At 53.5% G+C, this 10,371-nt stretch overlaps 1 pseudogene; it reads left to right on the top strand.

Annotated features, from left to right (window-relative positions):
- The first annotated feature begins 273 nt into the window (after positions 1–273).
- Positions 274–10,168, top strand: LOC137358372 (twinfilin-2-like; annotated as a pseudogene).
- The last annotated feature ends 203 nt before the right edge of the window (positions 10,169–10,371 follow it).

The raw sequence follows: 10,371 nt of genomic DNA, 5'->3' as shown, positions 1-10,371 counted from the left end.
TGAAATTTTAGCTTGCAAGCCAGACTTTCTATAGAACGGTTCCCCTTTTTTCATGAGTGTGGCCGTGAGTTATTGCAGAGTGACACTGTGACTGTTGCTTCCCCTGACTAGGACCAGCTTTACCGCAAGTATCAGTGAGATCAGTTTGGTTCATTTTCCTTTTCGGGTCGAGAGAGCCGCGGTTCGTGACGCTGAAGTCGGCCCTTTCCAAACTGCCTTAACTCTTCCTGACGGCCTGAAACAGAGTACGGAACCTCCCTGAGCTATGTCTGATTTGTCCCGTTCTCGCGGCTCCCCACCCCAGGCTTGACGTTTTCCGTTTTGTTTATTTTTGCAGCTTCGCAGGAATTGCAGCGGTTGTTTTCCCGATCGAAGGATGGTTCGGTCCGACTGATTCAGGTCCTCATCGACAATGGTACTGGAAACTCCGGCACGCTCCCTCCGTCTGTTGAAACCAGCCCTACTTCTAATTAAATATGTGTCTGTTTTTATACCCTGATGCATTGATGGGCGAGTGCCACGCTGAGCCACACTGACCGGGAAGGTCTCGGGGTTGTGGGGGGGGGGGTGTTCTCCCCACCCCCACCCTAGGCTGGGGTGGGGATGGGGCAATACTCTCTTGCCTGACCCCCACCCCAGTGACTCCTGCTGAGATGTGTCTGGGTGTGATGAGGCAACCAGGCCGTGGGCAACTGCGATGCCCCCTAAAGTCACATAGCCTCCCAACACTGAGCGTCTGGGCTGGCTGCGCGTGAAGGGTTGTTGGTGGACAGAATGTCAGAATGGACCTTGCCTCTCGGTTCAGGGTGACATTATAGCCCAGTACAGCACTGGAGGGGAGGGGTGGGGAGAGGGGTTTGGCGGGGAGTGCAGGAGGTTGGTGGGGAGTAGGGAGAGGGTGTTGGTGTGGGGGAGAGGGAGGGGAGAAGGGGTTAGCGGGGTGTGGGGAAGGAGAGGAGGTTGGCGGAGAGGGGGTTGGCAGGGCAGGGTGGAGGGGGGGTTGATGGGGGAGGGGGCTGGCAGGGTGTGGGGAGGGTGGGCTGGCGGGGGAGGGGGTTGGAGGGAAGTGGGGACAGGAGGCTGGCGGGGTGTGGGGAGGGAGTGGGCTGGCGGGGGAAGGGGTTGGCAGGGGAGTGGAGACAGTAGGCTGGTGGGGTGTGGGGAGGGAGAGGGCTGGCGGGGGAGGGGGTTGGCAGGGAAGTGGGGACAGGAGGCTGGCGGGGTGTGGAGAGGGCTGGCGGGGGAGGGGGTTGGCAGGGAAGTAGGGACAGGAGGCTGGCGGGGTGTGGGGAGGGAGAGGGCTGGCGGGGGAGGGGGTTGTCAGGGAAGTGGGGACAGGAGGCTGGCGGGGTGTGGGGAGGGAGAGGGCTGGCGGGGGAGGGGGTTGGCAGGGAAGTGGGGACAGGAGGCTGGCGGGGTGTGGGGAGGGAGTAGGCTACCGGGGGAGGGGGTAGGCAGAGGAGTGGGGGAGGCTGGCAGGGTGTGGGGAGGGAGGGGGCTGGCGGGGGAAGGGGTCGGCAGGGGAGTGGGTGCTGGTGGGGTGTGGGGAGGGAGTGGGATGGCGGGGTGTGGGGAGGGAGGGGGTTGGCAGGGGAGTGGGTGCTGGTGGGGTGTGGGGAGGGAGTGGGATGGCGGGGTGTGGGGAGGGAGGGGGTTGGCAGGGGAGTGGGTGCTGGTGGGGAGTGGGATGGCTGGGGAGAAGGGGTTGGTGGGGTGTGGGGAGGGAGGGAGGGGGCTGGTGGGGGAGGGGGTAGGCAGGGGAATGGGGGCTGGTGGGGCAGGGGAGCGGGGAGGGGGGGCTGGTGGGGCAGGGGGAGGGGGTTGGCAGGGGAGTGGGGGCTGTTGGGGCAGGGGAGGGGGGACTGGCAGGGGAGGGGGTTTCCAGGGGAGGGGTGTTTGGCAGGGGAGTGGGGATGGGGGCTTTTTGAGCAGGGGGTTGGCGGGGGAGTGGGTGCTGTTTGAGCAGGGGGTTGGCGGGGGAGTGGGGAGGGGGTGCTGTCGGGGGAGGGGAGTGGGAGCTGGTGGAGCAGGGGGTTGGCGGGGGAGTGGGTGCTGTCGGGGGAGGGGAGTGGGAGCTGGTGGAGCTGGGGGTTCGCGGGGGAGTGGGTGCTGTTTGAGCAGGGGGTTGGCGGGGGAGTGGGTGCTGTCGGGGGAGAGGAGTGGGGGCTGGTGGAGCAGGGTGCTGGCGGGGGAGGGGATTGGCAGGGGAGTGGGGAGGGTGTGCTGGCGGGGTGTGGGCTGTGCGAGGAGAGTAGTTACGGCGGTGCAGGCCGGCGGCCCAGTCTGATGGTGGCTCGTCTCTTGCTTCCAGAGCTCCTTGTCGCAGGTGAGTGCAAGAAGCCGGGGAAGACGTGGGACAAAGATTATGATGAACTCGTGCTCTCGGTGCTCCAGAAGGCCCAGCCCTGCTACATCCTGTACTGCCTCGACAGCCGCAACGCCCAGGGGCTCGAGTGGATCTTCATATCGTGGATACCTGAGTGCTCGGCTGTAAGATCTGATCCTGTGGGCTGGGATGGGGAATAGATGAAATACAGTCTCTTCACAATAACATCCTGCAGGGGCTGCTGCATGAGGGCTGGCCATATAATGGGGTATCTAACACTCCTTGCCTCCCGCCTACACCCCCTCCCCAGCCTGCTCTCCTCCCTTCAAAACCTCAAGCTCGGCAGCGTCAAACGCCGAATTCTGATGCACCTCATCTTTTCCAACTTGGCGTTGTGCTCCCTGGGCGTTGGGGGTTCCTTTGCTTGGGTTTTTGAGTCTCAGTGAACCCACAGCCTCTTGTTTGCCTCCTGATTTTGGTGGATTTGAACAAGGGTATTGAGACACGGGACAAGATGCAAAAATATTTCACCAAGCAGATAACAGAACGGAGAGGTTATAACCATCGGGAAAGATTGAACAGTCTGGGGGGCTCGTCTCTCTAGAAAAGAGAAGGCTGAGGGGTGACCTGATAGAGGTCTTTAAAATGATGAAGGGGGTTTCGATCGGGTAGACGTGGAGAAGATGTTTCCACTTGTGGGGGAGACCAGAACTAGGGGGCCATCAATATAAGACAGTCAGTAATAAATCCAATGGGGAATTCAGGAGAAACTCCTTTCCCCAGAGAGTGGTGAGAATGTGGGACTCACAAGAGGCTCAGACACGGGGGACACAGTCTCAGGATGAGGGGTCGGCCATTTCGGACTGAGATGGGGAGAAATCTTCACTCGAAGGGTCGTAAACCTGTGGAATTCTCTTCCCCCAGGGAGCTGTGGATGCTCGGGTTGTTGAGTATGTTCAAGACTGAGATCGATGGATTTTTGGGCACTGAGTATGTTCAAGACTGAGATCGATGGATTTTTGGGCACTGAGGGAATCGAGGGTTTATTGGGTGCGGGCGGGCAGTGGGGTTGAGGTAGAAGATCAGCCATGATCTTACTGAAACGGCGGAGGAGGTTCGAGGGGCCCGAATGGCCTCCTCCTATCTCCTGTTCTGCAAGCGACAGGCCGCGTGCTGTGTTTCTCGTGAGTGTGAGGGGGGTGGTTTCCATGGCCGGCCGCTGTGTGTGATTGTCTGAATTCCTTTCCCTGCTGTGTTTTAGGTTCGACAGAAGATGCTTTACGCAGCACCAGGGCCACGTTGAAGAAGGAGTTTGGCGGAGGACACATCAAGGATGAGATATCTGCGACTCAGCTGGTACGGTTGGGTTTTTTTTAATATGCGTGGGGTGGTTGCTGGAGTTCAGCTTCCTCTGATCTATTGGGTGCAGGATATCCTCCGCTCCAGTTAATCCGGTCCCACGAGGGCAGGAGGTGACGCTTTCTTGCGAACCGCTGCCCCTCCCCCACCACCCCGCCGGAGCTGCTGCCTGATGTCCCACTCGTCTCTCTCTCTCTTGCAGGACGACGTCACTCTGAATGGCTACAAAGGCATCTGGCCTCAGACGCAGCACCTGCTCCCTGACGGCTGCTGAACAGGAGCTGCAGCAGCTGAAGATCAGCGAGGTAACCTGTGCATCGCTCACAGTGTTTATACTCCACACGAGCCTCTCCCACCCACTCTCTGTCTCACCCTATCCGCATATCCTTCTGTTCCCTCTCCTTCGTGGGTTTCTCCAGTTTCCCCTCAAATGTATACTATTTAAACATGACTTCTGGTCCTTGAGATATGAAAGTCAGCGTTCCATTAGTCTATCTGTGTCCATGACATTTCACTGATCTGTGCACCTCAACCCCCTCGATCTCACAGGGGTTGGGTTAACCATCCTACCCGACCTTCACCCACGTCTTGTTTATTCAAGATTTTTGGCATTCTAGTTGGGTGCTGTTTTTTCTTGGTCTCTCTCTCTGTCTCTCTCGGGCATTTTGAATCTCGACGTTGAGTGCTGAGCAAGTAAACGTTCCTCGTTGTTTTATAGTCTGACAGCGATGGCAGTGACGTGTGCTGTCTGTGCTGCTTCCACGGGTCACGGCAGAGTCTCTGTGCGGTTCGGTAGGTTGTGCATGCGAGGGGGACTGCTAAGAGCTTCTCCTGTGCATGCCCGTGTGTTTGTGCCGTGAAACAAGTGTGTGTGTGCGTGCCCTGTCTGCATCATTTTCTCCCTTGTGTTCCTGACTCTCGCTGGGATACTGGTGGGGGGGGTGGGGGGGAAAGAGTCCACCCGAGTAACCCAGGGGCGCTGAAGGGATGGTAGAGGCACAAACCCTCACAAGATTTAAGTATTTAGATGAGCACTTGAAACGTCATAGGCACTATGGGCCAAGTGCTGGAAAATGGGATTAGAATAGATAGGCTCCACCCTGGCTGGATTGGGTAATCACGACACAGAACGGGGACAGGAGCTGGAACCTTCTTGATCTTGAATACAAAACCAAAGGGGAGTGGAAGGAGGGATGGAACAGACTATACAGTCCTATACTATCAAACAGGTCGATTCAGAGCACCCTAAAATTCTGTCGTTGCTGATCTCGAGCGTGCGCTTCCCGAACAGGGTTTCTTTGAAAAGACTGAAGAATGCTCCTTTTCGGGACTGAAATGCACGTGCCTGTTTCTTGCTGCTTTGCTCAGTGTTCTGTTACAGAAAGGATTTGTTTTTTGTCCTCTCAGATAAACACGGAGGTTAACGTTGACACCAAGCAGCCAACTCTGCAGGGCATCGCGTTCCCGGTCAAGAGGACGCTCTGCAGGCCCTGCAGCAGCTCCAACAGAAGAAAGTCAACTATGTCCAGCTGGTAAGTGGGCCGATCGCGCTCGACTCTCATCTCCTGCGGAAGCTGGCTCGTGAGTGGCAAGTGCGGAGTGCATTCCCTTCTCCCCCCCACCCCAAATCTCCCAATTCCAATGGGACGTTGCTTCCCTCTTGGTTCATCTCCAGATGGGCAAGGCTGGCATTTATTACCCATTGAGCTGGCGGTGGTGTTGAACTGCTGCCTCGAGTACAAATGAGTGGCATGCTGGGCCACTTCCGAGTCAGCCACATTACTGTGGTTAGCATGTAATAAGGAAAGCTAATAGAATGTCACTGTTTATTGCGAGGGGAATTGAATATAAAAGTAGGGAGGTTATGCTTCAGTTATACAGGGCATTGGTGAGACCACATCTGGAGTACTGTGTACAGTACTGGTCTCCTATTTAAGGAAGGATGTAAATGCTTTGGAGACAGTACAGAGAAGGTTTACTAGACTAATACCTGAATGAGCGGGCTGTCTTACGAGGAAAGATTGGACAGGGTAGCCTTGTATCCGCTGGAATTTAGAAGAGTAAGAGGTGACCTGCTTGAAACATATAAGATCCTGAGGGTCTTGACAGGGTGGATGTGGAAAGGATGTTTCCCCTTGTGGGAGAATCTAGAACTAGGGGGTCACTAAGGCAGAGGTAGATAGATTCTTGATAAGCAAGGGGGTGAAAGGTTATCGGGGGTAGGCGGGAATGTGGAGTCCAAGGTTACAATCAGATCTGCCATGATCTTGCTGAGTGGCCTACTCCTGCTTCTAGTTCATATGTCACATATAGGCCAGACCGGGTAGGGATGGCAGATTTCCTTCCCTAATGCATCCTGCTTCCCTGTCTCTGACCACCTCCAGAGAATGCTCTCCAACCCAAGAGAACAACACGAGTGCAGGAGTGACCAGCTCCCCCTGCTTCAGGCCCTTAAGAGCGCTCTGTCTTGACGGGGAACTGGCTGTATTCTTAGGCTATAATGCAAGCTTAGCCTGTGCTTACGGAGCATGTATATGTCGGGTTGCGCATTGAGTTGAGGCTGTGTTTTTAGATGTTTACGCAGCTTCTATCCTCTTCGCCGACAAGCTTTATTTAGAATAACCATTGGTGTTTAGGCCAAATGTTTATCTTGTCCCGGAGAACTAGAACTTTTCATTCTCTCCCTAGAGTTTCTCAACAGTCTGTTGTTTGTGGATATTGACAATGTTAAGCTTTCCCTTTCACTTGCATATGCTGTGTCACCCGAAATGTTAAAAGGATTACTGTGATGCACAGGTTACCTCATCTTAAAACATTCTAACAATATTCTCCTCTTTTTTTTCCGCCCCCACGCAGAAACTAGATACAGAGGTTGAAGTGATTAGCCTCGTCCACGCACAGCCGACTGAGATTGCTGAGCTTCCGACACGTGTGCCCTTGGACTTTCACGTTGGCATTTTTTCATGTACAAGCATTCACACGAGGGCAAGCACCTGGAATCGCTGGGTGGGTGGGTGTGTTAGTGCAGTTTCATCTGGCTGGACTGCAGCTAGCTGCCGCTTTGGAGGTGGGCGCAGGCAGTTCGGGGAAGGGGAGCGGCTAGGTAGCCATCTCATCGTGGCATCTTGCTGCTTTATACGGGAGGCGAGGGACCCTTTTAATGTTGACCTGTCTTCTGAGAAGGATAATGGGGAACCCGGGTGATGGTGGAGTGGGTTACAGACTGTCTTTTGTTACCCTGGATTTTTGCTTGAATTCAAGCCAGGTTGGTGAGGAGAAGGCTCTGCTCTTGCCTCTCGAGAGATTCTACTGTTGATCTGCAGGGAGAGAATGTTTTTCTGCAACATTTTCTACTGTTGTATGGAGTTGTGGATCTTCTGAGCTGTGCCCCACATAGTGGGGACCTTTACTTGGTGTGCTGTTAAGCCATGCAGACCAGGAGGTTCCCCGGGAAAAGTTAGTGAGCCTGCTGTCCCTTGCAGTCTAGAAGAATCAAGAGAAAGGGGATTTATCTACCTTTTGAGCAGAAGGGGCCGATATTCTCTGGAGTTTAGAAGTATGAGAGGTGATCTCTCATTCTGAGAGGGGTTTGACAGGGTAGATGCTGAGTGGCTGTTTTTCCCCCCCCCCCACCCCGGCTGGAGAGTCTCGAACACAGGGGGTCACAGTCTCAGGATAAGGGCTCAGCCATTTCGGACTGAGATGGGGAGAAATTTCTTCACTCGGAGGGTTGTGAATCTTGGAATTCTCCTCCCCCTCACCCCCGCAGAGAGCTGTGGCTGCTCCGTCGTTGAGTATATTCAAGTCTGAGATCAATGGATTTTGGATACTGAGGGAATCGAGCAATAGGGTGGAAGGTGGAGTTGAAGTAGAAGATCAGCCATGATCTTATTGAATGGAGGAGCAGGCTCGAGGGGCCGAATGGCCTCCTCTTGCTCCTGTTTCTGATGTCCTTGCGTTCCTCCCTAAAAAGAGAGGCAGGATGTGTAGGGCAACCTTCCTGAAGGCACCGACTCTCTACTGGGGTGTGGCACTGGCTAGCAGTCGGAAGCGGGAATGGTGGGTCAGTTTTATTTTGTCGCTCTCTCCCTGGCCCAGGAATGCTGGCCTCCTAGCACAGCCAGGGATGGAACCCGGAACCTCCCTGTAGGTTCTGTTCTGCTCAGTCCCCGGGGAGGGGAGTTTGATCATTGTGTGGATCCGTTCAGTCTGCTCTGTTTGTTACTTAACATCCATTGTGTTGGCTACTGTCCTGAACTCTGTTCTCCCCCTCTCTCTCTTTCTCGACAGTCTTCATCTACTCCATGCCAGGGAATAAATGCAGTATCAAGGAGCGCATGCTGTACTCCAGCTGCAAGGGGCCCTTTCTAAACTACGTTGAGCAACAGCTGGGTTTCAGATTGCAAGGAAGGTGAGCACGTCATGGTTGCACTGGTTTTAGAACTTGGGAGATATTTTATTTTTGCAGTAAATTGCTGGTGCGTCGAATTACAAGGAATCTACTGCCCAGAATCAGGCCATTTTGGCCCTGCTGGTCTTCATGCTGCACCCAAGTCTCCTCCCACCCTCTTCCACTGGCCTCCTCAGATTTTATTCCTTTCTCCCTCTGTGCTTGCCTAGCTTTCCCCTTTTTAGACCTTCTGAAATGATCCTTCAGTGTATTGGCCAAGCTTTGCTTCGTTCTTTCCTGGCTTATAGTGGAGTGTTGACATTGCCCCTTTGTACGTACTGCAATACCGGAACAGATTTTCCTGTCGCTGCACCCTGGATCCCCTGCGTGTAGCTTAAGAGGAAAAATCAGAAGAGATTTGATAGAGGTGTTTAAAATCGTGAAGGATTTAGATCAAGAGAGACTGCTTCCAGTGTCTAAAGGACCGATAACCAGAGGGCACAGGTTTTAAGGTGGTTGGCAAATAAACCAGAGGCAACATGAGGGAAAAACGACTTTATACAATGAGTGGTTAGGATTTGAAGAGCACTGCCCGATAGGCGTGGAAGCAGATTTTTGGATATGTGGCTTTCTATCCCATTAGCCAAGTTGTTAATAAATGTGGTGAATAGTAGAGGCCCCGACGCTGATCCTATGTGTGACGCTACTAATCATACCCTGCTCATTATTCCGACTCTGTCTCTTTCCGCTCAGTTAATTTCCTCACAGGTCAATAATTTATCTTCAATTACTTGAGCTTCAGCTTTCGCTGAGTGTCCTCATGAGGAACTTTATCAAACTTTTTGGAAGTCCCTATATAAATAACATTTCAGAGACATTGCACTGTATACTTTAGTCACGTTAAGTCAATGTGGACTGGCAGTGGAGGCTCAGAGTTTTCTGTGTTTTCTCTCGGCTCAGGTTGAGATTGACGATGGAAGGAGCTGACTGCAAGAGTTCCTGTACAATGAAGTCACCCGAAGCAACACACTTACGAGCCGGCCTTCAGTAAGCCGCCGGGGCCTGCCAGGACGCGCGGCGCTAAGCGCATTGTCCGACTGCGGCAGACGGGAACAAAGGAAGCAGCTAGAGGAGAGAGGCACCTGAATGAACAGATGGAGGAGGGAGGGAGGGAAGGTGGAAGGACGGTGAATCCTTTGGGACCACGCCACCCCCTACCCCCGGATTGTAACTGCGATTAATTATCTCGTGGGCTCTATTGGGCTTAATAGAAAAATGGATTGGTGCAGATGATTTTTTTATTGTATCTGACAGAGGGAAGTGCACCATCAGATCTTTCTTGAGACAGGCCAAAATAAAATACAGGAGTAGAAACACGTATCTGTGGCTGAACGATCCAAGCAAAGGCCTCCATTGCAATGGTGATCCCACCATGGTGGATTATTGAGCCTTGAAGGTGGCTGGTTTTTCTTGGGAGTGCTGAGGCGGGCGGGTATGGGATAGCTCAGTCTACAGTCGGGCAGTCAGTGCCCGAGGGTATTTCTGCCTGAACTGTGCACGCTCATATTCCTGCGGCACGTTTGTTGCTCTCTACTGTCATTGGCACCTGCTCTTAAATTTAAAATATTCAACTAATTGGAACCCTAACTTTCGTTCTAATTTATGTTTTTTTTAAAAGCCGCCTCCTACGGGCACCGAGTGGTGTAATGGCATCTGATTAATGATGGGCGCGCCCCAGAAATGAGAAGTGTCACGCTGGTGCCACTTTCTGGGATGGATCTGAGGCACAGTGACAGAGAGGGATTTGCTCTGCTTGATCTCCGTGCTATACCCCGGCACCAAATCCATCCATTTTTATTTTTGGATAATGGTTCTGATGGTGAGTTCCTCCCTCCCCCCACCCCCCCCCCCCCCCCCCCCCCCCCTCCCCCCCTTTTAACAAGCTGGTGCTGGGTTATTGTGTTAGATATTCAATTTAAAAAAAAAAAGTTCAGCTATAATAATCAACAGTTTCTTGAAGCATTGCAAAATAAATCCTGCCTCTGTGTGTGTGTGCGTGCACCCACTAGAAACCGCGCACATCACTGTTGTGATGAGCTCAAGCATTCGTGAGTGTCTTATTTCCTCTTTCCGTGTGATTGCTGATTCAGTGCGTAGATGCATCAGCTGCTGGGACTGACCCCTACACCTTCCAACCCTGCCTTTTACTGAGCACTGGACTGGAGGGGCAAGGAGTTCCAATCCTGAGCACCAGCAAGTAATCCTAGTTGGAATTTGTACACGTGTCAGTGTCGGG

The sequence above is a fragment of the Heterodontus francisci genome, chromosome 49, assembly GCF_036365525.1.
Source record: "Heterodontus francisci isolate sHetFra1 chromosome 49, sHetFra1.hap1, whole genome shotgun sequence".
Lineage (NCBI taxonomy): Eukaryota > Metazoa > Chordata > Chondrichthyes > Heterodontiformes > Heterodontidae > Heterodontus > Heterodontus francisci.
The sequence above is the reverse complement of the archived record's forward strand: the minus strand, read 5'-3'. Positions and strand labels throughout refer to the sequence as shown.